The sequence below is a fragment of the Ochlerotatus camptorhynchus genome, unplaced genomic scaffold (genome assembly GCF_037179485.1).
Source record: "Ochlerotatus camptorhynchus isolate MF236.1 unplaced genomic scaffold, CSIRO-AGI_Acam_v1.1 ptg000232l, whole genome shotgun sequence".
Lineage (NCBI taxonomy): Eukaryota > Metazoa > Arthropoda > Insecta > Diptera > Culicidae > Ochlerotatus > Ochlerotatus camptorhynchus.
In genome coordinates, this window is record NW_027040722.1 from 4409014 (window position 1) to 4435280 (window position 26267).

The window sequence follows — 26267 nt, forward strand, 5'->3', positions numbered from 1 at the left end:
GAAGGTGTGCCAATGGATGTTCCCAAGTTGACCGATAAACTGACCACATTATAAAAGTTGTCGTAGAAGCGGGTGATGTTTTCCATACTGCTTAAAATCACGAGATCAAAGCGTATTTAACATGTAATTGATTTTTTATGATAAAGGATGTCCTAGAACTGTGCGATTTTTCCAACGCTGGTCAGATCCTGAGATCAAAGCGTATGCAATATGGTAATAATATTTTGAATAAAGTGCTGAGGGTGGTACTTGATCGTCCTTTCGACACTAGAATAACAAATCTACACGAAGAGGAAGGTATTTCCAAAATAGATTCGAATTAACGAAATTAATACTATATTTGCACAAAAATGTATTTTATCAGAACATGCTTTGATAAGCAATTTGTATATAGTAGATTAGGTGTATATAGTAGCTGTAGGTTAGTTGTAGTTGTATATAATAGTTATAAGTAGTCTCCTTTTTCAAATTTAAAACAAACCAACCCCACCAAGGTGGTTATTCTCTAAAACAGGCCTGATAGGAATAGGAACTGTAATTAATAATAATTGAAATTTCAAAAGAGCTAAAGTTGAAAACACGCATCTGTGTCACTTGATAAGTAATACATATAAACCACACAAATACAAGAAACAAAGATCATTTAAAGTAAAAAAAAATCGTGATAAAACCGAGATTGATATAAATGGAGTGTGAAAACAGCGAACCGTGCTAAAACCGAAACTCCACTGTACTAATATTTTAATATTTTAAATCAAAAATTCTCAATTCAGCACTTATGTTGATAATAAGGAAATCAAACAGAAGTCAACCAATTGTACAAAGTAGTAGACATAATCTACCTTTAAATAAAAACTAGACAACAACAGACCTGACGTAACAGCTCACTTATGGCAGCGCAAATCGGCACCCGAGCAGCCTCTCATCTATTTGACCCTGAATAGACTCAGCCGGGTAAGCAGCTCACTCACAAATATACAAGCCCAAGCTAGGCTCCTCTAAGCACACAAAAGAGCATACCTTCATCCACCATTCATTCTGTCTCGTCTCGTCTCGACTCTCAACAAACTGCACCTTTCCGTCCGTGTGGTCAGGCTCCGCGTGCTCGGCTCGGCTTCCGGATGTGTTTTTGATGTTCGAGGTATTTCCAAGCGGCAATTCCTATGGCAGCGCTCAATTCTCAGCAACCACCTCTTATGTAGGTAGGAAGGAACCTACACCAACGCTCACGCGAGTTCGAAGAAAAAATCAACAAACAAGCTTCACTCCACCCCCCGCTCCCCCCATTACCAATCCCCTCACCAGCAGCTGCTGCAACCGTTGTTGCTTCCGACACACCGTTAGACGCCGTCCATCCTCCGCCGTCGTCCACCCGCGCGCAGCGTCTTGGGGCAATCAAAACTCGCATTATCGGATCAACAATCGAGCTTAGGAAATTTTTTGCCACCATTAGTTCCTGTACCCGTAATGGACCCGGCCGGGCGCGAGAGCGAGAACTTTGCAACCCTCATCCGTCGTTGGCTGAGTTTGGAAGTGCGACTCGATGAGTAGTGGATGTTGTTGCACAGTTGGACCAAACGGATTTGTCACGTCTCACGTGCAGTCGCTGGGAAGGTTCACGTTTTTGCACTAACAGCGTGACCGGTCAGTCCCCGCTGTCGGTGTGAGAAGGGTGAGGGGGGGGGGGTGGTGGGAGGGGGGGGGATGTTATTCGTTACAATGGGTTGCTGGAAACTTGCTTGGTGAGACTGGGGGTGGCGCGGTAGTGCGGATCGAATGCTCGTTGGCTTCCGAAGCGCGTGCAAGCTGAAGCGTGCCGTTTTAGAACAAACATCAACGTGGGGGTTAGTTTTATAGAACTTATCTACGTACCTACTAAGTTGATGGAAGTGGTAAAATTGCAGCTGTTGATGAACTTCTTTAAAAAATTTGACAACTGTTGAAAATATTGTAGGGCATTACAGTCCCATTAGCATATCAGTTATACTTTGTAATCGATTGCCAAGTACCTATACGTACACAGCTAAAAAAAAAATTTTGATATCACATCAAAGTTACTTGTCAGAAAGGACAAAATTACCATTAATACAGTGCATGAACTGACATTACGCTGCTTTTCCTGCATTTGTTGTTAAAATTACCTGAGATTTTCGACATGATTTAAGTGCATCCTCGTGGATGTAATATTAAAATTTATTTTTAGCTGTGTACACGAAAAGTGTCCTACTCCTCAGAAAAAGTCGCGACAAAAATCAAAGCTGTTTTGTCCCATCCATAGGAGGCCATACAGGAAAAAAAAAATCGTCGATAGCGTTTTCCCCAGCTTGCTGTTTTAACGAATGGGACAACTATGCTGTAAAGGGCAGAATGCCAGGTCGAGTCGAATCGATATGAACTGAATCTTTGAGCTCCACTCCGAATTTCGTTCTGTTGACGATTTTTAATATTCCACAGGCAAACTGCCGTGAATAGCATAACTGTAACATTTGGAGTTTTTTGGAATTAATTTATTTGTACAGGCTCAATCGAATAAACATTACAGAGCCATGTTATCATTTGCGTTATACATAATGAATGTCTTAAATCTAGAGTTCAAGGAATTGAACCGATTACTCGCGGTCGTCTCGAGGTTAGTAGAGATTTACAGTTTTATGTATGGGAAGAGGGAGATGGAGGTCTGAGTTTTGATTTACGATACCAATATTTCATTATTCCTAAAACATGAACTTATTCCTATTCAATTTGGAAGCAGCAGTGTAATTATACAATTATTACAGAAACAAATATTAAAAAAAAACCCACACGAACCAAACAAAAACTAAACACAAGGTTAGTCAAACTTACAATCTAAGGTTAATATTCTTAAAGAAAACATATATAAGTTTCATAAACTCCAGATCGCGTCTACCCAAAATATCCCGAACTGGAACATTAGGTTGTCTACCTCGAGCCCGAAGGGAATCATGCAACTCGGATCTGACTCCGCGATGCTCAGCACAAGACCAAATGAGTGATCTGCGTCCTGGTAACCTTGTCCACATTCACAGAGATTGCGGAATAAGTGAGCGTTTAACGGGTAGTGATTTGACATGAGGCGAGACATCATACGAATGAAGTCTCGACCCACTTCCAATCCCTTGAACCAAGGACTCTTCGATACCTTAGGGATGATCGAGTATAGCCATCGTCCAAAACTCCCTTCACTCCATTTATTTTGCCAGCAGTGGCAGTTGACGATAAATGAAGAAAAATTCATTGTAGGCGATTTGACGCTCGTAAATATCGCCTTCCATAGCGCCCACCTTTGCAAGTGAGTCCGTTTTCTCATTGCCCGGAATCGAGCAATGAGATGGGACCCATGCAAAAGCTCTTAAAGATAAAGCACTTGGAGTGCTTTACCGGCCTCGTGGAGCGAATAGCCTCGACAAAACTGAGACTATCCGTAAAAATAAAGTACTGATCTGGTGCGAGTGAGGCGATAGTTTTTAGTGTATAATGTATTGCCGCCAGTTCAGTAACATATACGGAACAAGGAGCATGAAGCATTCGAGAGGCGCTATGAAGTTCGTTATAAGTACCAAAACCAGCGGACGCCTCCATTAGTGCATCTGTGTAGAACGATCTTGCGGAATCAACTTGGCCAAACTTTGCAGTGTATAATGAAGGAACAATCATGGAACGATGATGTTCTGGGATTCCGCGAATCTCTTGCGTCATAGATAAATCAAAACTAACTGAATTTCTGAAGTCGGAGAAGCGTACACGATAAGGATTATGATGTGAAGGGCTGAGATCCTGTGTTATGTACACGTAGTACAATGACATAAAACGAGTTTGAGGGTTTAGTTCAAGAAGCTTTTCAAAGTTTTCGATTACCAGTGGGTTCATAACTTCACAACGGGTGAGGATCCTGAGGGACAATTCCGAAAACCGATCAGAGAGTGGCAACATGCCCGCCAGCACTTCAAGACTCATCGTATGAGTCGAGTGCATGCATCCTAACGCGATACGAAGACAGCGATTATGGATCCGTTCCAGTTTGATGATGTGCGTTTTAGCCACCGACTGGAAGCAAAAACTACCGTACTCTAAAACCGATAAAATCGTTGTCCGGTACAACATTAGAAGATCTTGTGGATGAGCTCCCTACCACGTTCCGGTAACTGTACGGAGAAAAATAATACTTTATTGGCATTTCCGCTTCATATACTCAATGTGGGATCTCCAGGTGCATTTTGAATCGAACCAGACCCCAAGATATTTGAAGGACATAGAATGAGTGATCGGTTTACCCAAAAGTTGAAGCTTCCCAGAAAAAAACGACCAACTCAGTTTTCTCCGTGGAGAATTCGATACCTAGCTAAATGGCCCAAGTAGAAATATTGTCTAAGGTATCATGTAAGGGTCCTTGCAGGTCGACCCCTTTGGGCCCTGTCATAGACACTACGCCGTCATCTGCAAGTTGTCTCAACGTGCAGTTGTCACTTAGACAATTTGTCAATTTCTCTGACGTAGAAATTATACAAAAGGGGCATAAATGAGCCCTGGGGGAGACCGATGTAACTAAATCGAGAAGATTTGGCATTTTATGGATTTCATGTTTTGATGGCGAGAGCTTAAAAATAATATCTATTTTTAATATCCGTTAGAAAATGTATAGGGTAGAGCACTAGACCTGTGCGCCGATCAAAATATTTTCGGCGGCGGCGTGATATGTTATTTTCTGCCGGCGGCGGCGGCGTGGCGGCGTCACGCCGTTTGCTTTCGATGACGGCGGCGTGGCGGCGTTGGTCGGCGTGAGTTTATTTTTAATGATTTAGAAAAAAAAATACATTCCAAACCATTCGCACATGGCCAAAAATGCTACCCAGAGTTGAGTTCATATTACTAAAAATCGCTAAAACGTAAGTCACTCATAGTTTGAGCAAATTTTCTGACACTTTCCCGGGGAAAACTTCTGATGATGATAATGGTCCCACCTCTTACCCCTACAAAGGTTTGAGCTGGACGATTTATCTTTACGATAATTAAATATGGCATTTTAAGCAGGTTAGCAAACAAAATTGAACTGGTTACATTTACTGATATAAATTCCCTCTAGAGTTTACAGTTGCTTCACAGCGATATAAATGTTGAAAAGCTCAGGCGTCCACCTCTTAGTTCACCTTTTTGTCCTCCTAAAATATTCATAAGTATTACAAGCAATCATGAGTTAATGAACAATGCCCCGTAACGTGGGTAGATCACCTTTTCGTGGTACGTTACGGGATGTAAGATCTACATCCGATTCCTAGTCCTAACTACTTCAAACTAGGGATACAGGATTTTTCAGTAATCCAAGGAACACATCTTAGTCCTTGTTACTTTTTATGCCTTGTTGAAAGTGACAAGACTCGGCTTTGTCTACCGAGGATGATCTTGAAACAAGGAAAAAATGAGTTAGTTAGTCTTCATCTATGTGATTCCTAATCTTCTATTCGTTGTTCCCTAGTTTGAAGTGGTTAAGACTAGGGTTCTGATGCATGGTCATTATCGGTGTCATACCTTAATTTTGTTGCTAAGGAATCCAATTTTGACTGACAAAGGGGCGCGCCTTTGGAGGGTGTTTCAACACTCCGAAAGGTATAAATAGCGGGACCTTTCAATTAGAGTCGGATCCTTGCAATAAATGCAAAAGTGGCAACTGTAAAAAAATCGAATACTTCATCATTTCTCAATAGTGATGGAGTAATACGACATGCACTAAACTAAGGACACGGGATATACTACAATTGATCAATTTACTGGTCGCAGTAGTGTTAGGTCCCGAACAGAGGAAAAAAATAATAATGAACAATCAACAAAGCATCCTATTACACTAGCAACCCCGCAATCTGATGCTATCATAATTTACAGCAATGTCAGGAATGCTCATGAACCCCCAACATTTGCCAGAAAACTTACTACTAACTCAAGGTATCTTCCAACTAAGCTTCAAAATTGCATTAAAGGCTGAGGCTCAAACCTTTGTAGACTACTTTTTTTTTTTAAACTATTAATATTAAATCAAATATTAATAATCCCTCATCACCATCAAGGCAAACAAAAAAAGTTTTTGCAGTGCTACAATAATTATTAAAAGTCATTATGAAAGCTATCCATACAAAATAATCCGTTAGAGATAAGTTCGTCAAGATACATAATATGTCAATTTATAAAAAAAATCACAGATTTAACGTGTGAAATGCAGTGTTTTTTTAAATTCTGTAAGTGTTGCTGAACGTCTAGGCATCGAATTGAAAACATTTATTCCTTTAAAAACAATGAATTTTGTGAAGCATAAGTTAAGAAATAAGGTGTTCTTATTTCAACCACGTTTCTAGTATTACATTTATGAAAGTCACTTCGTCTTTCAATTCGATCACACAAACATCGAGACAGCAAACCGTTAACTACTTTAAAAATGAACACCATAGTCAAATTTACATCAAAGTTGAGGAAGTGAATCTATTACATCTCAATATCCAGCGCATTATATTATTCTGCAAGCGCTGTAATATCGATATTTGTGTTTAATTGGCCAGAAATAAAATGGAAGTTCAAAAGTCTAGATGAGGAGATGATTGATTTATACAGTTGTATCAACAATCAATACGAAACTAACGATTGTAAATTGGCTCACCACTTGACTAGCCTATTGGTCCCAAGCAAATCGACTAACGTAACCCATTCCAGTGTAAATTCCAGTACTACACTATGTTTGTTTTGATTCGCTAAGAAAGTTTGACAGATTAAATGAGGGGTTCGTGGATTTTCCAATGTTTTGAGAGGTGCATCGATTAGCTTGAGACCGAAGATAGTACCAGAGCTGAGCCAAAAAGTTGAGCTCGTTTCTTCGGGACCTTGTCGTCTTAGAGTTACCTCTATGGTTGTATTTTACTGGCAATAGATAAATCTTTTTTCAGTCGACATAGAATTCCATACTTCTTGGCAATTTTCTTGATGACATTGTCAATGTGAGAGTTGAACTTAAGTGTGTCATCAATAATGACGCCAAGATATTTAATCTCCCGAACGGGATCAACATCAACATCATCAATTACAACAGAGACGTTCTCATTTACTCGATTCCGCGAAATTACCATAAATTTAGAGAACGCAAATCTTCACTCGAGTGTAAAACGGCATCATCTTAATCCTCAGCTCCAACTAGAGCTGCAAAGAATAACACAGTATCATCAAAGATGAATACTAAGATGAAACTGTCGGAAGAAAAACTTTCTATTTTAGTGTCTTCTTTCACGGGCCCTTTCATCCAATGAGAACCCCCCGTATTCAAGATAATTTTGTGGTTTTGCTGCCCCCTCGGAAGAGATGAAATTTTGCGCTCATTTTTATCAAAACAATCACACCAAAATCAGAGATGTCCCATTTTTTAATTACTCGATTAACAACTAATCGATTATTTTTTGTTCGCTGTGCTGCCATTTTTCCACCAGAGAGAGTGCAGCACATGTTTGAAACGATCGGTGATGATCCTGTGGAGATGTTAATGCTTATATCGGCATGATCTAACCGATTATAAATAGTTTACTTTTCGGTTCGTTAATCGATTAAACGATTATTCGAATGAAAATCGGACATCACTAGATGAATGTGGAACGTCATTTCAAATATAAGGCCGTTCATAAATAATGATACAATTTGAAAGGGACCGGGGCTAATCACAAAATACGTCTCCATGGTAACTGAAATAAACACGAGTGTTCACCGGTTGGTATCATCCTCGGTATCGTCTGCAAAAAGATTAATGTCACAAAATCGTAAAACACGTCGCAAGTCATTAATATACATAATAAATAATAGGGGCCTTAATACACTTCCCTGGGGCACTCCAAGGTTATTCCCCTAAGTGATTCGAAAAAGAATAATTAAAAACAGTCCGTTGAGTTCTGTCAGACAAATAGCTTTCAAAACATTTACATGCAGTGCTCGTAATTCCAAAGCACTTGAATGATCTTAACAATAAGGGCCTAGAAATTGTTTCAAAAGCACGTTTTATATAAAAAAATAAACAACAAAAATTGTATCTTTACACTCCAAGCTATTTTTTTCACTTCATTAATACCTTATTCAACGTGGTTTCACAAAAATGACCTTCCCGATATCCCGATTGTTCTGGTATCTGGTACCGGCCGCAAATGGAAAATCCACGCTCCTCTCAACAAGATCCGAAACAGCCTGTTTCGAATATTTCCTCCAGCACTTCAATTTTACAAAATTATCGTTATCGTTAGCATGGTCTAAGACATTAATCATTAAGGTCTCATGATCGGTTATTTTCAAACCAGTATCCGTAACTGAACAAATAGAATCAAAATTGGAGTAAACGTGGTCAATTAAAGTTCTACTGTGCCTGGAAATACGCGCATACTCATTTACCGTTAGCTTTAAATTGAAAAACTCAGCTAAACGCTTCAAATGATTCGAATTATGGTTGTCACGCCAATTTATATTAAAATCACCAGCTAATATATTTAATTTACTAGAATCACTTCAACAAAACGCTGGTCACTAGAACTGGGAGAATGATACAAAACATCATAATTACCCATCTTCATGCCACGTACAACTGTAATGCCCAAGAACCAGTTGCCATCAATAACTTCGTTGGTACGAAGGTTGAATTGAACTGATTCTTTGACATAAATAGCAACACCGTCAGTGTGTCTAGAATGTGATAAACAAGCAGCAACAATATATCCCGGAATACTATACTGATCAAAAGTTTCAGTTTCTACAATATGAGTTTCAGGTAATAAAACTAAAGCAGTTTGTTGACAACCCCGCAATATTAAAATAAAATAAAAAAATCGAATATGGGGAAAAATTAAGAAAATTTTACACAGGTTAGAAGTGTACTAGTAGACAGACTAAAACCACTATCAGTTTTTCTCATATTCGAAAAGTTTTCCTCAGAAAAGCGTCGGAAAGTTTACTCATGCTATGTGTAACCTTTGTTTTCGCGAATTTGAGTAACTCTTACTCAATTTTGAGCCGTTCTCATTGGCGGTGCAAGCGGAATTTGATTAGAAAAATATGTCAAGTGCTTGTTGGTGAAGTCGTTTGGCAAAGTGTTACAACCCTTTTATTAAGCATAAGAAAGGTACGTTATCCACCCCCACAAATAAAGCAATCTGTTGCATACGTAACATTTGAATGGGTCCTAGGAATTCCTTCACGTCCTTCATTTATTGAGCATTACTCGTTATTAATATGTTGATAGCGATAAATGATATGCTTGTATTACTCTGATACATATTTGAATGTACACGCATTGTAGTTATATAACTTTTTGTTTATGTATTTGAAGATGATGTATTTCGGATATACGTTGAATCCCGCACAACTTGAACCTGTAAGAGATTAAAAAATAAAGCTCAAATATCAACGTGTTGTTAATAAAAGTCTCTTATTCACATTTATGTAAATCCAATCCGAATGATTCATTCCTGTGTGCTAGATCGAGAAAGTGCGAACAAACGTCAAAAAACTAAATGACAATCGCAAGTTCTAATTTCAACGCGTTCAAGATGCATTTTGCCGAAAAGATGCTACGGATTTTTCATCGGCGTGCCATAAATTTATTCGGCGGCGTGAAAGATTTTACTGCGGCGGCGCGCCGGCTCAATTTCATCGGCGGCGGCGTCCGCGTGGCGCGGCGGCGCACAGGTCTATAGAGCACTACTTCGGCCTAATTGCCCGTTTCAAGCCTATCGAGCACATAACATCAAATAGGGGAAATGGCTGTAATGTTGGCATATGGATCTAAGATTTGGCCCATCGCTAAAAATCTGCTATTTATCAATTTTATCTAGATAAACGCGTCATTGGGTCGGTACTAATGGATATTTATAGTCGCTATTGAAAATTTAGTTGATTACTTAATGTATGTATGGGCCCCAATCAGGGTCATTTAGGTCGACATTACACCCATTTCCTCTATATCGAAGATTTCGAAGTGAACGTGTCAAACAAACATTTGGTAAGATGCATCTATTCATTAGCTGCAAGACAAAGTGTTGAAGAATGCAAAATAAGATCTCGAAAACGAAAGACGCACTTGAAGTGTACAAAAGGCGCTCGTGAATTCACTTTTCTTTCCGTTCGATAGGCCAAAGAGAATCCCAATGGCGTTTCAATGGCTAAAAGGCCCAAGAAAACCCGTAGGCCAAGATGAGTCGCCAGAAGCAGTTTTGCATTTTCAACAATAAACGAATATTTTGCGACCCCTTATCAAAACTAACGATACATATGGAAAAGTAAATAAATGTGGTAGTCATCTTTAATGATAACATTCCGTTTAGTGCTAAGCTACGCAAGATTTAGAAAGACTAAATGCGGGTTGTACTTAATAGGCATGTTTGTTCTAGTTAGCTACGCAATGTGACAACACAACTTGCTATAAATAATGAACCATGATGGATCTATTAATTATTGAGTTCTGGAGTGACATTATGCACGCAGGTCCAAACAAGTCAAAAATGGCTCGAATCGTGTTCCGCAAAGAGGCTCTAGCTTCATCACAAATAACAGGCTATACAGTTTGTAGCAAACTCCTTTTTTCTGTACTGGAACATTTATGTTCCCTTTCTGATGATAACCTTTCTAATTTCATCGATGTATTGTCGAGGTTCACATTGGTTCAACTGGGATACATTAATCGATATCGACAGAAAATCCTCAGGTTTCATCTTCCTTTTTTTGTGTGTTTTGAACGGTGTTTTGAAATAGTTCTATCGATTTGACAGGAGCACATACCGTGGTAGAGTTAACAATAGCGTGTCGGCGATCATCTCTTTTTGCCAGTGGTGGCGGGGGGGAATACCCCTCACAATCCCTCTCCAACGGGGGAGTTTGGTAAAGAGAGATGATCAAACCGATTTGTACCTTCCCAAAAAGTTGTCCTTGCTCGCTTTCTACTCTCTATATAAAATATTAACACTGCCATACTCTAACGGAACTATCAACTCTATACTTTCATTTCCTCATCTATCGTATAAAAATAACCACATCAGTCTGTTATTTGAAATTAGCATCTTCAACTATTTAAATCTTTGACTTCACGCAGAAGTAATACAAAACATATAGTTAAAGTAAAAGATTCTAGTTTTTATTTTGTGCCGAGCAGTTATCCAACCAAAGCATTGTTGAATCGATGGATTGAATTGGATCTACCTGCAGTAACTTAGGATCGTGTGGTTCCTGATATTGGTCAAACATATTTTTTCCAACATGTCAGATGCGAAATACAACCGATTTGGGGCATGCTCTCTCCTGTAATAGGACACGGTTGGATTGAAACTCATAATGTGAGTCTTCACGGCATCGTATTTCGTGGCACTGCGGACGAATTTGCCGTTGATTTTGACGCCGTTTTATTCCTGCACGGTGTCCGATGGTATCATTCCAGCACTTGCAATTTTCCTGAATCCGTTCATCCTTTGAAAACTCCTTTGAGCATTGCTTGCGACATCCACAGTTCTCGAGGTTTACGGCATGCGATAATCGTCGTTTCTTCGCCCTTAGCAAACGTTGTCGCTCTTTCTTCGAACGTTTGCGATTTCCGGTAACAGGATCGGCGGGTATGTCAAAATAGCTGCCATCGGAGTCCGCATAATTTTCAATCGAAATTTGGAAACTATCCTTGTCCGGATAATCAGACTCCGATGGAACGGTGTTGCTCACCTCATGCTCGTCAAATAAAAATCTTCCTCATCGGTTTGATTATTTGCTGGCACATGGTACACCAGGGAAACTGTTTTGCTATCTTCCACGCAAAGCTCTTCTTCGGAATGTTCAAAGTGATGCAGATTTAATTAATTGTAAAGCGAAGGACATCTTGATAGGCTTTTCAGGAAACAGCACGATACACTACATGAAGTTTGAACTAACACCGTGGAGCAGCGTTGCCAGTATTCCAGATTTATCTGGATTTTCCAGATTTTTAGTCGTCTTGCCAGATACACAGACAGACCGCGTATATTTCCAGATTTTTTAAATATGTTCCAGACTTTCCCTGATTTTTTTAAACATGTTGCTTTAAAAATATCACTGCAATTGATTTACCATCTAATCAAAAAATAAAAGGCCAAACTTGCTACTTTAATTATTGAAGTTCATCAACGTTTGACATTATTGGAACTTTAATGTAATTCTGAAAATAGTTCACAGTGAAGTGTAAGGTGCATTCCTTGTGAAATCAAACGAGAATGTCATGCTAATTCTGAGTAGGGTTCCATCCATCTTTGTGGGCTTCGTGGTCGTGCGACATCACCCGTCGTTCAAGCGTTTTGTGAGTGCCACGAAGTGAGGGTTCGATTCCAGCTCCAGCCGGTGCAAATTTTGACTACCTGAAAATTTCCCTACTGGTCTACTGGGTGTGGTGTGTTGTCCGTTGTCTAGTGTAAAATATTCAGTCTGTGCAACCTCTGGTTGAAGACGGTGTCAATTGTCTTGTCAACTCTGATGACAGTTGTATGGAGATTTTGTGGATAAAGGAAATACAATCCGGAAGAGATATCATAGAAATTGTTATGATGAAACTTAAGTAGTATGCTGATACGAATCGTGAGAATAATTTCAATGGAATTCTGTCCAATGTTTCTATCGAGATTCATTTTAACAAAATTTTAAGACATTTTCTGGGAAACTTTCAAAACCATTTTGGCAAAATACTTCAGTAATTAGGAAATACTGAGAGGATTTCAAAACAATTCTAACATTACCTACAAAGCAGTTCAAAGGGAATTATCGGATGAGTCTGAGAAGAGCGTGACGGTTATTCTGAGAGAAAAATAGACACAAAATTGTGCCAATTCTTGGGAATTATTACCAGTTTGAGAGAATCGTGAAATTAGAGAGTGATTTATAAGAGATTACAAGAGGTAATGCTTAGAACTCTTTTAATGGTACTGGAAAAGTTTGGATATTATCAAGATTATTTTAGGGGAATTTAGAAAAGAATTATGATGGAATTCTAGGATGATTCAAATGGAACTAAAAAAAAGGTGAACATATCCTGTGAAGAATTCCAAGTAAATTCAGACTCACAAAAAAATTCATGATCTGGGACCCAGGAAAAATTTAAACTCCAGAATATAGAATCATTTCAAGATCCTGAGACTTCAAAATGAAGCTATCAGATTTTTATTTTAGTAGTATAATAAAATTATTCTTTGGCATAAAATTATTCCCAATGGTCATGCGACGTGGAGTGGAGTTACCCTTAGTTTAGGAAAACTGTGTGTGGGTGCCACGATGTTTGATTCCCTCTTGGCCTTCTGGGTGTTGTGTGTTGTATAATATCAAGAATTAAATTGTAAATCTGATCAACCTTAGGGTAATATTAGAATTATTTAGAACTAATAAAATCTTTAAATTCTGGTATTGCATCAAATAGTAAGGACTACATCGATTATAAGTATTAAAAAATCCATGCCATCAAATTTGCTTGATTCTTTGCTTCTCATTCTTTTTAAAAAAGTTACAGCTTGAAAAACAATTCTAAACATATTTTCTGCAGTATTTTACCCAAATTCGACTCCATTTTTGAAATGATGCGTAATGGACATTTAAACTTTTTGAGCACACTGTGTCAATACTTTTGAACTTTTGAATGATTTCAGCAATGCCAACAAGATATTTGCTTTATATAAATTATTTAAACATGTAATTCAGAACCATTCTAGTACTTTAAATAAATTCCAGACGATCATACTGACCAATTTTAACAGGAGATTGGCCTATTTCTTTGATTTCAATAGCATTATGTTAAAAACTGGATTTTTTTAAGCATTCCAGATTTTTCCAGATTTTATATTTTAACTGGTCCAGATTTTCCTAAAACTGACCTGGCAACGCTGCCGTGGAGTGAAAAAATATTATCAACGCGAACCGGCTTCAAACTGTCAATTCGAACCGTTGATGCATCCAAGAAGGCAGTGAGACTGGTATGCGGTTATTTTCCAAAAGCTGCATGAAAGTAACGGCATAGGATGCATCGTTGCAAAGAACTTAGCAAATGAAACATAAATATTAATTTGTAATGGATAAACAACATAAAGTATTGCTTTTTTAAAGATGACGAATTGATATGCATGCTACATGATTTATGATAGAATAAAGCGCCAAACGCAGTAAAATATAAATAAGAGATGAACTAGCCTATGGCTAAAAATCTCTATAATAAAGAGAAAAAAAAAAAAAAAAAAAGTAAAATATAAAATTACCGTTTTCTCGAATCACTGTTCATGCAAATGTTACAATTATGCGATTCACGGCAGTGCAAGCCTCATTAATAAAGAAAACTAACTAACTAACTAATATTCCAAAACCGTTTAAAAGTTTGAAAACTTTATAAAACTTACAAATTCCTTTTATTTGATTCAGTTAAGTTATTCCATCCTTGCACGGTGTTCACTTTGCGTAAACACGGCTATTACTTTACAAAAGTGCGCGTCAGCTCGTAAACCATTCATACTGCACCGCACGACGAGCAACAGATTAGTCATATGAGCAACCAATCGTATGCAGCTGGGACCGACGGCAAAGCATAATATCTCTATCTCTAAGGAGCTGCCTGTTTAGCAGTTTAGTTGGGTGTAAGGTCCGGATAGAGGAGAAACAAATTGAGTCACCACCTTCTCTTTAGCAGGCATTCCCTTGTCAGCAGGGCAGCGTTTTCCGTATAAGTGGAAACGGCAATTGCCCAAAATAAACAAACAAAGAAAGTCTCATTAGCTCTCACTCACTCGACGCACTCATGTTCCCGCAAATGCGAAGCTTGTTCGGAAGAAAACTGGAAAAGGAGAAAAAACGAGCAATGAGGAAACAATGAAGGCATTTTCAAATCAAGTTTTCGTTCTTTTCACATGGGCATAAAACAGAATGACTAACTCGGTCTGAATTAGGGCAAATTTGAATAGATTAAGCAATACCTTGCACCACACGCGTCACCACCAGAGTCAGTGTAGAAGGCGGCGTTGTGAAGATAAATAGATGAAGAAGGAACGGTTATTGCTATTGGAATTCAAAACAATTCTTCGCACCAATACAGATCTGTGTAGCACGCGAAGAAGCGACGATGACCAAGTACCTATACACATGGCGGTTAATGAGCTTCAGTTGTACATTCTAGGGGTGGTCATATTTGCTTCTTCGCATTAAGATAAACGCATTCAGAAACTCTGAGCACCACCATCCAAACCAGCAACCATCGATAGGGACAACCGAATGTGAAATCCAACCATAATCGAGTGGAAAAGTGTGTTTAGCAACATTTCTCGCGTAACTTTTCAAACGGACCGATGTAACACTTTCACCAGTTTGAAAAACACTAAGTTGAAGTTCGGAAGTTATTTTTTTGATCGTTTTGTACAGTACTATTGTTACTGTAGTCAGTGACGGTGAAAATTCAGTCGGAACGGTTACATTAAAATTTTACTTTGAATTTCATGCTACAATATGAAAAAAATCGAATATTACGATTTGGACATTTACTTGGTCGTTTTTTTTTTAAATTAAACTCTCAATGAGTATTACATTTGACGTTACACCTACATTATACTAGATTCCCTTTCACATAATTCAGAATAGAGTTACTAACACCAGAAAAAATGACTGATACCGTTACTTAAATCTTTAGATTATTTTCTACATTTTCTATAGGACAGTACATTGTCCAATGTACGGGAAATTAATCTAAAGGTGGATTGTGTATACATAATCTACCTTTAGATTAGTTTCCAGTACATTGGTCAATTTTTGACCAAGAGTGGCCACCGCATTAATTTAGAATGCTACCGTAAAATCAAGATGGGTGGTCACTCTTCACACTTGTTTTGCGCCAACATTTTTCTCAGTGTGCCTCAAGTATATGAAACAGCTTGCGAAGGCTATGGTAACGTCAACGCCAGATCAACAGAATGGGTAGCCCGTAAAGAATACTGCTGCTGCGCAGCACTTGGATAGAACCCAGTTCCGTCTACCGTATGTCGCAGTGCGATGAAGATTTGATCCACGAAGAGTATAGCAAACATTACACGCTGGTGAGGAACATTGGGAATGCACTCATTTATCATCGATCACCATTTCCACATGAAGCTGATTGACTTCGGACTTCGGATTCGACTTCGGCGACGTTCGTACAGGAAGGGGAACTTTTTTCTACCTTCTATGGCACGACCCAGTACTGCAGTTCAGAAGTGTTGGTAGGCAACCGCTACTCCTGCCCTGAACTTGAAAATTTGGGCTCTCTGTGTGACACTGTACGTGTTGTTGTTTTTCGAGAACCCATTCGTTGATGTTAAGGGGGTATTCCCGATCTTTTTTTTCAAAAAATCAAATTTTTTTTTTTCACGTTTTTTTGTACTTTAGACTATATACTTTCATCCCCCCAAGCCGTTTTCCGATCAGCGAATTCGGTGTCCAGGCATAGCTGACTAATGGTAAGAACCCCCAAATAGTTTTAACTAAAGTCAAAACTTTAAACGCGTTTTTCTCGAAACCACATTTTTTTTATCGGGCGAAGATTTTTCTCAGAAACTATAAGAGATATTGACTTGAATCTTTACGCATTTTGTTCCTTATTAAATTCTTTGGAGCTTCTCCCACTTTCAGCCAAAAATATTAACATTTAACATTGTTTGAAGCACCTTAAAGCTGCAAAAAAGCGGGCTAAAAATCGCCTGTTTTTTCATATGGCCGCCATTTTGTTAATTTGCAAGATTTTTTGCTGCCAACGGGAGAAGCTCCAGAGAATCTTATGCAGATTATAATTTCATCACGAAATCTGTTTCAGATGAAGCCGTTCCAGAGAAAAGTCTTCGCCCGTCCAGGCGTTTGCGGCGAACAGGGGTCTGTTTGCCACCATTTTGTGACGTCAATAATGTCTTTTTTTTGTGTCGAAAAAAATTTATTTGTAAACTTTAATGTTCAATAAACAAGAATCCCAAAGAGTTAGGCGCATTACTATTCATTTTCCTTGAAAAAAAAATTAATTGAAAAACAGGCCGAAAAAAGGCAAAAGATTGGGAATACCCCCTTAAGGAAGACAAGGATCCCAGAACTTGGATCACCATCCAGGAACTACTGGAGTCGGAATGGATGACGCAGGAAATCAATTCGTCACAGTTCAATTTTCCCAAAATCGTCCCAGCTAACCGTACGTAATCAATCCGTAGAAGTGCTACGTAGATGCAAATATCTGTTCCAGTCCACGTCGCCCCACAGCCTTTCGGTATTGGATGATGTCGATGGTGAAGATGAGGATGAGCATGTCCAATGTCGAATAAATCAGTAAATTTATTTAAAAAAAATGATTTAATTAATATATTTTTGGATTCATTTTTAGTGATTTTTATTCGGGGACTGAGGTTAAAATGTCTAGTGGCGGAGTAGTAATATTCAGGTTGATTATCTTGAGACCAACGAGCTGCCAAGTTGTTCCGCTTCATAAACAGGGCAATCCAATCCGAACCGGGGTTGTTGTCAACAAACCTGGTTTTGATGCCGTTGTCATCGAGGAACTTTTTCCTACTCTAGGGGGGGGGAGTGGGTTCCCCCATTCACCAGCAACCTTTATCACCTCGTTGAGCTCCTCCTCCTGGGCTCTGGTGAGAACGGTTGGACTTCCGACGTTCTTCGTGTGCAGATTTTGCATCTGTTGTACAGCCTGCGGAAATAAATTTTGTAATGTTTGGATTCCAATGCAGAGGATAGTGTTTTCTGCGTGTAGTCTGAATATGTTCTTGTACCCAGCCACGGAACATATGTAGCCGGCATAAAGTTGCCTAGCCGAAATCGGTCTACTAGAGTGTTCCATGGATTGGTTTTTAAACAAATGGCTTAAGCGCCACCTCCATAGAGGATCACTTGTCGTTTCGGATGCCCGGCAAACTCAAAACCCCAGGGTGAGTTCAGTCTAATGCAAAGGATTGGAACGCGCTAGTAGACGTTAAGTACTTGGGATTCAAAAGAAAACACTAAATCCAACCAAATGAAAACTAACCAGAAACTGTCTTTCTACCGGAGCGAATGCACTGGACGACCTGTTCTCATCACAGGTCAAGCTCTTCCCCAAACACAAAATTTACACGCTTCAGGACAGAAATGGTGGACTGAGATTCCCAAGCAGTCCGACTTGGAGTAAAACCAAACAACGAAAACTACAACAACGTAGTGAAACGTTCCGGGAAGGCTATTTGAGATTATCTGGGATAATATGCGTCCTCATTATAGGTCAAGATTGGCTTGTAGAACTGTGAGAGACCTTGGCATGTTGGAATACTATGCTTACCGGATAGACGCTAACGATCCAACTCTCAAACAGCAAAGGGAAGGTCCAATCAGGCCTACCAATGCTGTACAAAATATAGAAGTGACGGCAGAAACAGTGGGATCTTACTCGTCATGTTCAGAATCAGAGGAAGTGAACGAAATCAGGAAAAAGTTCGACAGGAATACGCAAACAAAGGAAGGAGAAAGACCGCATCCGGAACAGCGACCAAGAGTTAACCAGGAGAATGCCGAAGGAAGAACTATACCTTTATGCTGGAATTGCAGCAAAAATGGCCACCTTTGGAGAAACTGCCAGGAACCAAAGAGGATTTTTGGCTATGCTTGCGGAAATCCAGGCAAAACTACGGTATCATGTCCCAATCATATCCGAGATTCACTACAATCAGCCCAGCGTTCGGGAAACTAGATTTGGGGTGTGAAGCTGGAACCAATATCACTCCAAATTCTAAAGATGTTCCCCACTCTGAACCTTTTATTGACCCATTTATTCAAGTATGTGAGGTCAAGATTCACACAGAAAGTTGTCCACACGTAGAAGTTAACATTTTCGACCAAGAATATGATGCTTTACTTGGCTCTGGTGCAAGTGTCAGCGTAACTAACATATCGGACATTGCTGAAAAACACGGCCTGAAAATGCATCAGAGCCCGTTCCGAATTGTTACAGCAGACAAGACAGTGCACGAATGCTTAGGGTATGTCCACCTACCCATAGTATTCAGAGTAGTTACTAAAATTATACCCAATATCGAATAGTAACAGTGAACATTTGTAGCATTTGAACTTCATGCTACATAAATTCACTTTAATCCACTTTTATCTTCTTTAATAAACTGTTGTGTACAATTCTCCACAAAGTGCAACGTAAACAATAGACTAGCAGGACGCTTTTGACAAATCGGATGATGGTTGGTTCACGCTAAAGTTGTGTTGTCTCAGATGGTCAAAGCTGTCTTGACTGAGTCTGATAAGCGCGAAAAGTAGACATTCGTTAGAAATTTATTTCTTTTAATAGTAAATATCAGAATTTTTTTAGACAAAAATTTGGATCAATCAAGAAAATAAGAATCAAGGGGTAATAAACTCTGCACACTGTGCCGAAACACAGCATGGCACACTGTTTGGAACGTTAGGACACACGTTAACAAGTAGAATACAAAAAAATATAATATAAAATGGCATCACTGTCGAGCGTTGACGTTTTGTCAATCGTTGCTAAGGATGAATACTTTGTTTACTCCAATGTAAATCCCAATAATTTCGTGGATTATGACATGCCACATTTCGAAAAACAGTAAGTATTGTGGTTTTGTCAAGACGACCGTAACGGGCTACCTCCAACAAGGGATTATCAAATGCCTACATTGATAAAATTCAAAGATGTGTACACATAAAAGCCATGTGTAACCACACATACTATTCATTTGACTCATAAATTTCATGTGTGCTTCTAGGTGAATTCTGTTTATGTGTGGCCACATGAAAATCAGGTGGAATTTCACATGGAAATTCGTCAATTAAAAATGTGTGGAATTTTATTAGTGTAGAAGATCTGGTTCGGAATGCAATCGGCGAAATCGTTGAGTTTACCTTTGGTGTAGACAGGTTGGTACATGGAGTTCATAAACAAACCGATAGACATCGAACGTCAGTTTATGCACTTTCATAGTACATATCTCTGTAGGATTGAATCTCCTCTAAAGAGTGACTAAATGTTGCCGGCTGCAGAAGAAATGTTGAAGAAGTCTGTTTTCAACGGTAGTCGAGCAGACTTTGGGAAAAAGTGACTTTATGTAAGGGCCCATGCAACCCTAAGTAGATTAGATTCTTTCTTCCAAACAGCCCTTGAAAATATTGCTCTTCATTGCAGCTGATTTGTTACAAGTGGAGTTGTTCCTGACTAAGGTTGCTCATTTCAGAAAAAAAACATGTTTTTCGGAATAATAAAACTTAAAAGATGGTATGATCACATGTTTTACTTGTAAGTTACAAGAAGAGGTTACAAAGTGTGTGTTAGACGCATTTCAATGAGTCACAATCAGGGATTTGCTGATCGCTGAGTGTGTGAGTGAGTGAAAAATCGCTGATTGTGACTCTTATGAAGTGAAATTAATAGGTTTAATGTGTCAAACACATTCTTTGCAACCCTCTCTTTTATTTTACCAATAAAAAAATATGATCATAGCATCTAATTATTTAATAATTCAGAAAAACTTTGTTTTAGCTGAAATGAGCATTTGCAATCTTGTTCCTGACAAAAAGTACAACAAAGCCATAACCGAAACGGGAACGACCGCAACAATATCTTGCATCATGCGATGGTCAAAATTACATTTGGAACGAAGGATAGGGCAGGATATTTTCTATGAAGGGCCACCCACATTAGATCCATTTGCGTTACGTTGACGTAAATTTGACAATTAGGCAATAGATTTAGCTGTCACTTTGTCGCAACGCGTCCGACCCGGATCTAATGTGCGTGGGTCTTGAGAGTCGAGCTACATTTACCAGTTTGTTATGTAGAAAAACTGATAAATGTATATCAGTCTAAAAGCCTTCAGCCTAACGTACTTCGGCTTAAAAATCCAGCACTGAATATTCAATAAAGACACAACTATTATTATAGGGGTTTTCAGCCAGGTTCGAATATCAGTTTCGCCGAGGATCTTCCGGTATGGATTTTTCTCGTTTTCCCCTGAGTGTTTCCTCAGATATTATTGCTTGTTATTCAGGCCTAGTCCTAGAATCGTGTGGCTCTCTGTCACTCGTGAGATGATGTGACTCTTCCAGGCCAATTCTACGAGTCGTGTACTCTCTGTCACTAGCAAGGTGACTCTCCATTTGATTTGCACGGACATTCACCTCACTAGTTCAACTTTTTCATCGCAAGAGGCACCTACCTAGGTGGCCTACCGATGCTGAATTTAGACAATTTGGCTCACTGCAAAGTGAATTTCGGTGCGCTCAAGGCCCACGCACATTAGATCCGGATCGGACGCGTTGCAGAAAAGTGACAGCTAAATCTATTGTCTAACTGTCCAATTTACGTCAACGCAACGCAAACGGATCTAATATGGGTGGCCCTACAGCGGTTCCCGCTTGACGTCCCTAAGCAATTTTCTGTTTAGCCGGAGCCTATGGGCGTGCAGATGTGCCAACTACATTGTGTAACACAGATTTCCACATTTCAATCCGGTAGAGATTACGAGTTATCTTCCTGCAGCGATGGCTCTAAGTCCGCACTAGCCATCGGTTCGAATTCGTTGTTTGCATTAGTTGTAGAGGATTTTAAAGGATGCCGGTGGCATTTTCTTCCTCCCTCGATCAGGCTACGACTTCGTTTCTGCACACCTGATCTTGTCGAGATTTCTTGAACACCGTATACGTTTGATAACTTCCAGTTTCTCTTTCACCTCCCGCTCCGACAATGAAAATTCAAACACAATCACAAATGTCATTATAACTTCAGGGTTGCCAAACTCATGGGATATTTACAGGGAATATTGGCACACTTCGGCCTACTTCGACACTTTCGGCTTAGCGCATGGCACAGCTTTCGGCACAGCTAAATCTCTCGGTACAGATTAAGGTGTGCAGGGTTGAATATCCCTTGCTACGAATTCAAATTGTGTGTTATTATATTAGTGTCGGGTGGTTTTTTCGCAGCTTGCTGTTGGTTGGTTGATTATTGTTGGTTTCATTTTTCAAATTTCGGTGATAAAAAGGCAAAGGATAAAGTGTTCAGCAACAAATTTAGTCTATATTAAGATGCCTAACTCATAGTTAGTAATTGCATTAACCAGAAATAATTATTTGATCATTTCTTGAAAATGATTAATAACGAATATCATGTTCGGTGCTAGATATCAAGAGAAATCTTAAAAGCATATCATCATGAGACTCCAATGATTGCCCTGATGTGTTTTTCATAACGAAAATATTTTATTTCATAAATTTCAATCTTATAGCGCTGACGTTAAGTAGCATGCAATATCAACATCCACACAAACGATCATAAGACTGCAACGATTGATGTCATTACCATTCAAGTAGTATCTGTTACTAAACTAAGTGTCAATCAATCCTAATTATTTCATAAATTACGATAGAATGTTTCAAATGTCAATAAATCGAGAGTTTTTCGCAAAGCTACCAGTGATTTTGAATAAAATTGAGTTTCCGAATCAGATTGAAGTAAGATTCTTTATTTTTTCTTGATAATTACAGACTACGAAAATCCGCATGATTCTTGATTTTTGTTGAAGGACTGAGAATTATTATTCAGATTTTAAAATTTTAAAATATTTTGTTCTTTAAATCGAATTTGTAACTTTGAATTCTTTCTCTTCCATGAAACCCCAATGATTCTAAAACTTTCCAAAGAATCTGTCATTTTGAAATATTTTCAAAGTTCTTATAATGAGCTTGTTTTTCAACAGTCTGGTACTTCAAAGATTGACACTGTTGGCTAGAATTCTAAAGAAATTTTTAGCTCGAGAGATAATTTCAATGGGTTCTTGATAAATATTAGGGAATTTACAATACCATACAATGATAGAAAAGCAATAGCTTGTATCGGTTAAATCAATTTGTTTATATTTGTTACTCAGGACCTTTTGACAGCTTACGCGAGATTTCAAAAATAATTTCACACACTCGCACCACCTATGAGCGTATATGCAGAGGCGATGCGGGGCCCATCGTCGTCGTTTTGCTTTGAGTCGAGCGAGTGGCGATTGACTGGGTGAGTGAGCACTATGCGCTACCCACTTTGGCCAGGCGGAACAGAAGTTAGGCAGGGAAATCTCGCCAAGTCGCGTGAGAAGAGTTCGACCCGAGCTGACTGAATTGTTTTGGTGTGGTTTTTGTTTTTCTTTGGGCGCATGTGTAGGTTAGTTAGGTATACACTGGAATCGATTTGTGAGGCAAATGCAAGTTGATAGCGATGGGAAATAACGATGTAACGAAGGATGAACGTGTTATGATGTTGTTTGGTGGAAGATTGAGTGGGGGGGAATCGATCATGGGAAGTACGTTGCATTGCGATAAGGATCATGGATTAGCCGAAGTACGTATTTGAGTAGTGTATACTTAGCATAAGTTTTCAAGAATCGTTTTACACATCTTCGAACGCATAGGGTCCTGTGGCGCAATGGATAACGCGTCTGACTACGGATCAGAAGATTCCAGGTTCGACTCCTGGCAGGATCGCACGAACTATTTTTTTGATAATGGTAATTGGGAAGATTGAACATTTTCCTTGGTGGGTGCAAAATCACGTGAAATTCAAGAAAAATTAACACCTCCCTCCTCCGCACCTTTCGGCACCTATACTGTATGCATTGCTTTTCACTCACTTCTAAGCTCCCTTCCCCTATTAGAGTAAGCGTGGCATCGCCTATTCAGCTGATATCACTGCCCACACGACGGATATTTCACTCGTTAAGTGTTGTCATATTTGTTTGCCTACACAATTACACTTTTCTGATATTTGGCAAATATTTGACCATCAATCATTTTACCAAATACTACAAAATAGTTATTTGATCAGCTATTTGTCAAGATATTTGTTGAAGTATCACATTATTTGCAGTCGACCGAGTTTATTTATTTGGCCATTGATTTTATATATAATTGCTGATTGTATCCAAGGATGAAAATCTCTTTAATAAAGCATAGAAAAATTGGTGATTGTATTTAGTTCAATTTAATTTGCATCAAGAAAGCGAAATTTACCAATCTCAGGTCTAATCCCAGATTGGAGATCATGTCATCCATATCAGGTTTGGAATATTATAGAACGATCATGAGTTCATTCCGGGTCCACTGGAATCGTTTCTGGAATAAATTTTCTGAAAAAAAATAATAAACATACATGTGACAAGCAAGTAATGCTCATCTCAGGTTTCTTCGACACTCATATAATCGTTTGCGGATCTCGGATGAGCTCCTTCAGCATCAGTTCTGAACAATATTTACAGAAGTAATGGATTCATTTGATGTGACGCAGTAAACACATAATTTTTTTTACAAGAATTTGTTCACAATTCGGAAAGGCCATACGTTGAAGATTAAATTAGAACGGTGAATAGCACCGTACTCAGCAGGTGGTGAAGGTGGCATTTGCCCCCAACATAAATCCTGAAGGGTAGAAAAATTTGGTTCTTTAATTTAGAAAAATATATCGGTTACTATACAACATCGGAAAGGGCTTCGTTTTCTGAGCTCAACGATATTTTTTTCGATCCCATTTACTTTCATCTCGGTTTTTAAATCAAGATTTAAAACAAAATAATCAGCTCACTGTTTGACACGAAACTAACAAACTGAGCTTCCTCCCATGCAAAGTACCACCGAGGGGCGCTAAGATGGTGATTTTTGATAATGTAATCACACTTATTTAATATAGTTCCAGTGCTTCAAAATTGATGAAATTTTGGATTTCGGTTCCATTTGTCATGCAGATTACGAATATGCAATTACCTCAATACCCCGAATGGACGCAATTGCTCTAACGTTCCTTGAACATCTACAACAATTTCCTCGCTTCTTAACTTCTACAAAAAAAACTTCTACGAAGTTCCATCAACTACTTTGAAGTTTCATTATATATTTTTTTCCAAGTTCTCTCAATTCAACCAAGAACTCAGGGCATCCATGACCTTCTCCAAACTTCAGGAAAGACTTTGTACCTGTTCTACGATATTATCGAAATATAATTTCAGTTGGCCCATCGGCATTGATTGATTGATTTATCTTTATTTCAGCCTGAGGCTGGTTCGCCTCCAACTCATCGGCATTTCCGAAATCTCGAAAAATTGTTGTCAGATCTCAGAAATAGCAAGGTTCTGTGTAGAAGAGGTTCAAATCTCCATATAAATAATTAAAACCACAATTAAAATAAAATGACGGACTTGGATCAGTGATGTTAAACATCAATCATGAAATTTTCATCTCAAATCTATAGATATAATAGATTCCATAGATAAAGTTGTTTTGGCAACCATAAAAATAAATTATCTTACTAGCATCCGTGAAAAATGTTCATGCCTTCATAGAGCTCTTCGTTGTGCAGTTTGGTTTTGTTTCGTGCGCAAAATTTCAATAGGAAGTGCAAAGCAAATATTTGCAACAATGAATCGAGTGAGTTTGCGTTATATTTTCTTCTTCCGTTTTCCAAGAAATAAATAAGAATGTGGAGCGTGAAAGGTGTTTTGTGCTCATAATGTTACAATACTTCTCCTGCATGATGACGCCATGCTACACTAACTTGGCTACACTAACTGACAGTTCGTTTGGCTACATCCTACTTTTCCTCCGCTTATCTATGGAATCTATAGTATCTATACTCAAATCTCATGGCATTTCTGAAACTTATCTCACAAACAAATATCTCACCTCAAATATATTGACGTAGGTCCACTGGCATGTCCGGAAACACGGCAAAATATTTCCGGATCTCAGGAATGGTCATAGGAACTACATGCATGGCTCGGTGTTGGGGTGTATGGAAAGATATGTATACATGGTGAAAACCACAAATTCCACAATGCTTCTCAAACATAATTGAAGTACGTCCGTTGGTAATTTCGGAAAAAAATATTTCCGGATCTGAGGAATGGTTATGCTACAAGGTTCTTTACCGGAGAAGTTCAGGTGTCCATGTGAATAATGCAAACTAGAATTTAAATACTTCCTGGGGCTGCCATCATTGTAATTTCATCCCGAAAATAAATAAAATTATCTAGTAATGAAACGTTATCATTATATAAGAGTGTACGAAATTTTATATATTTCAATAATTTGAAATAAGGATCTTGCGTGGAGAACCATACCCAGACAACCAGAAATCGTATAATAATGTACAGACAGTATCGTAAATTGCTACAGTTTTAGTCAAAATCGCATATAAGAATGGCATACATCGC

General features: G+C 38.6%; 1 non-coding gene across 1 annotated transcript; it reads left to right on the forward strand.

Moving 5' to 3' along the window:
- The first annotated feature begins 23477 nt into the window (after window positions 1–23477).
- TRNAR-ACG (transfer RNA arginine (anticodon ACG)) lies at window positions 23478–23550 on the forward strand. The gene has a single exon. It is a non-coding gene; the product is annotated as a tRNA-Arg (tRNA).
- The last annotated feature ends 2717 nt before the right edge of the window (window positions 23551–26267 follow it).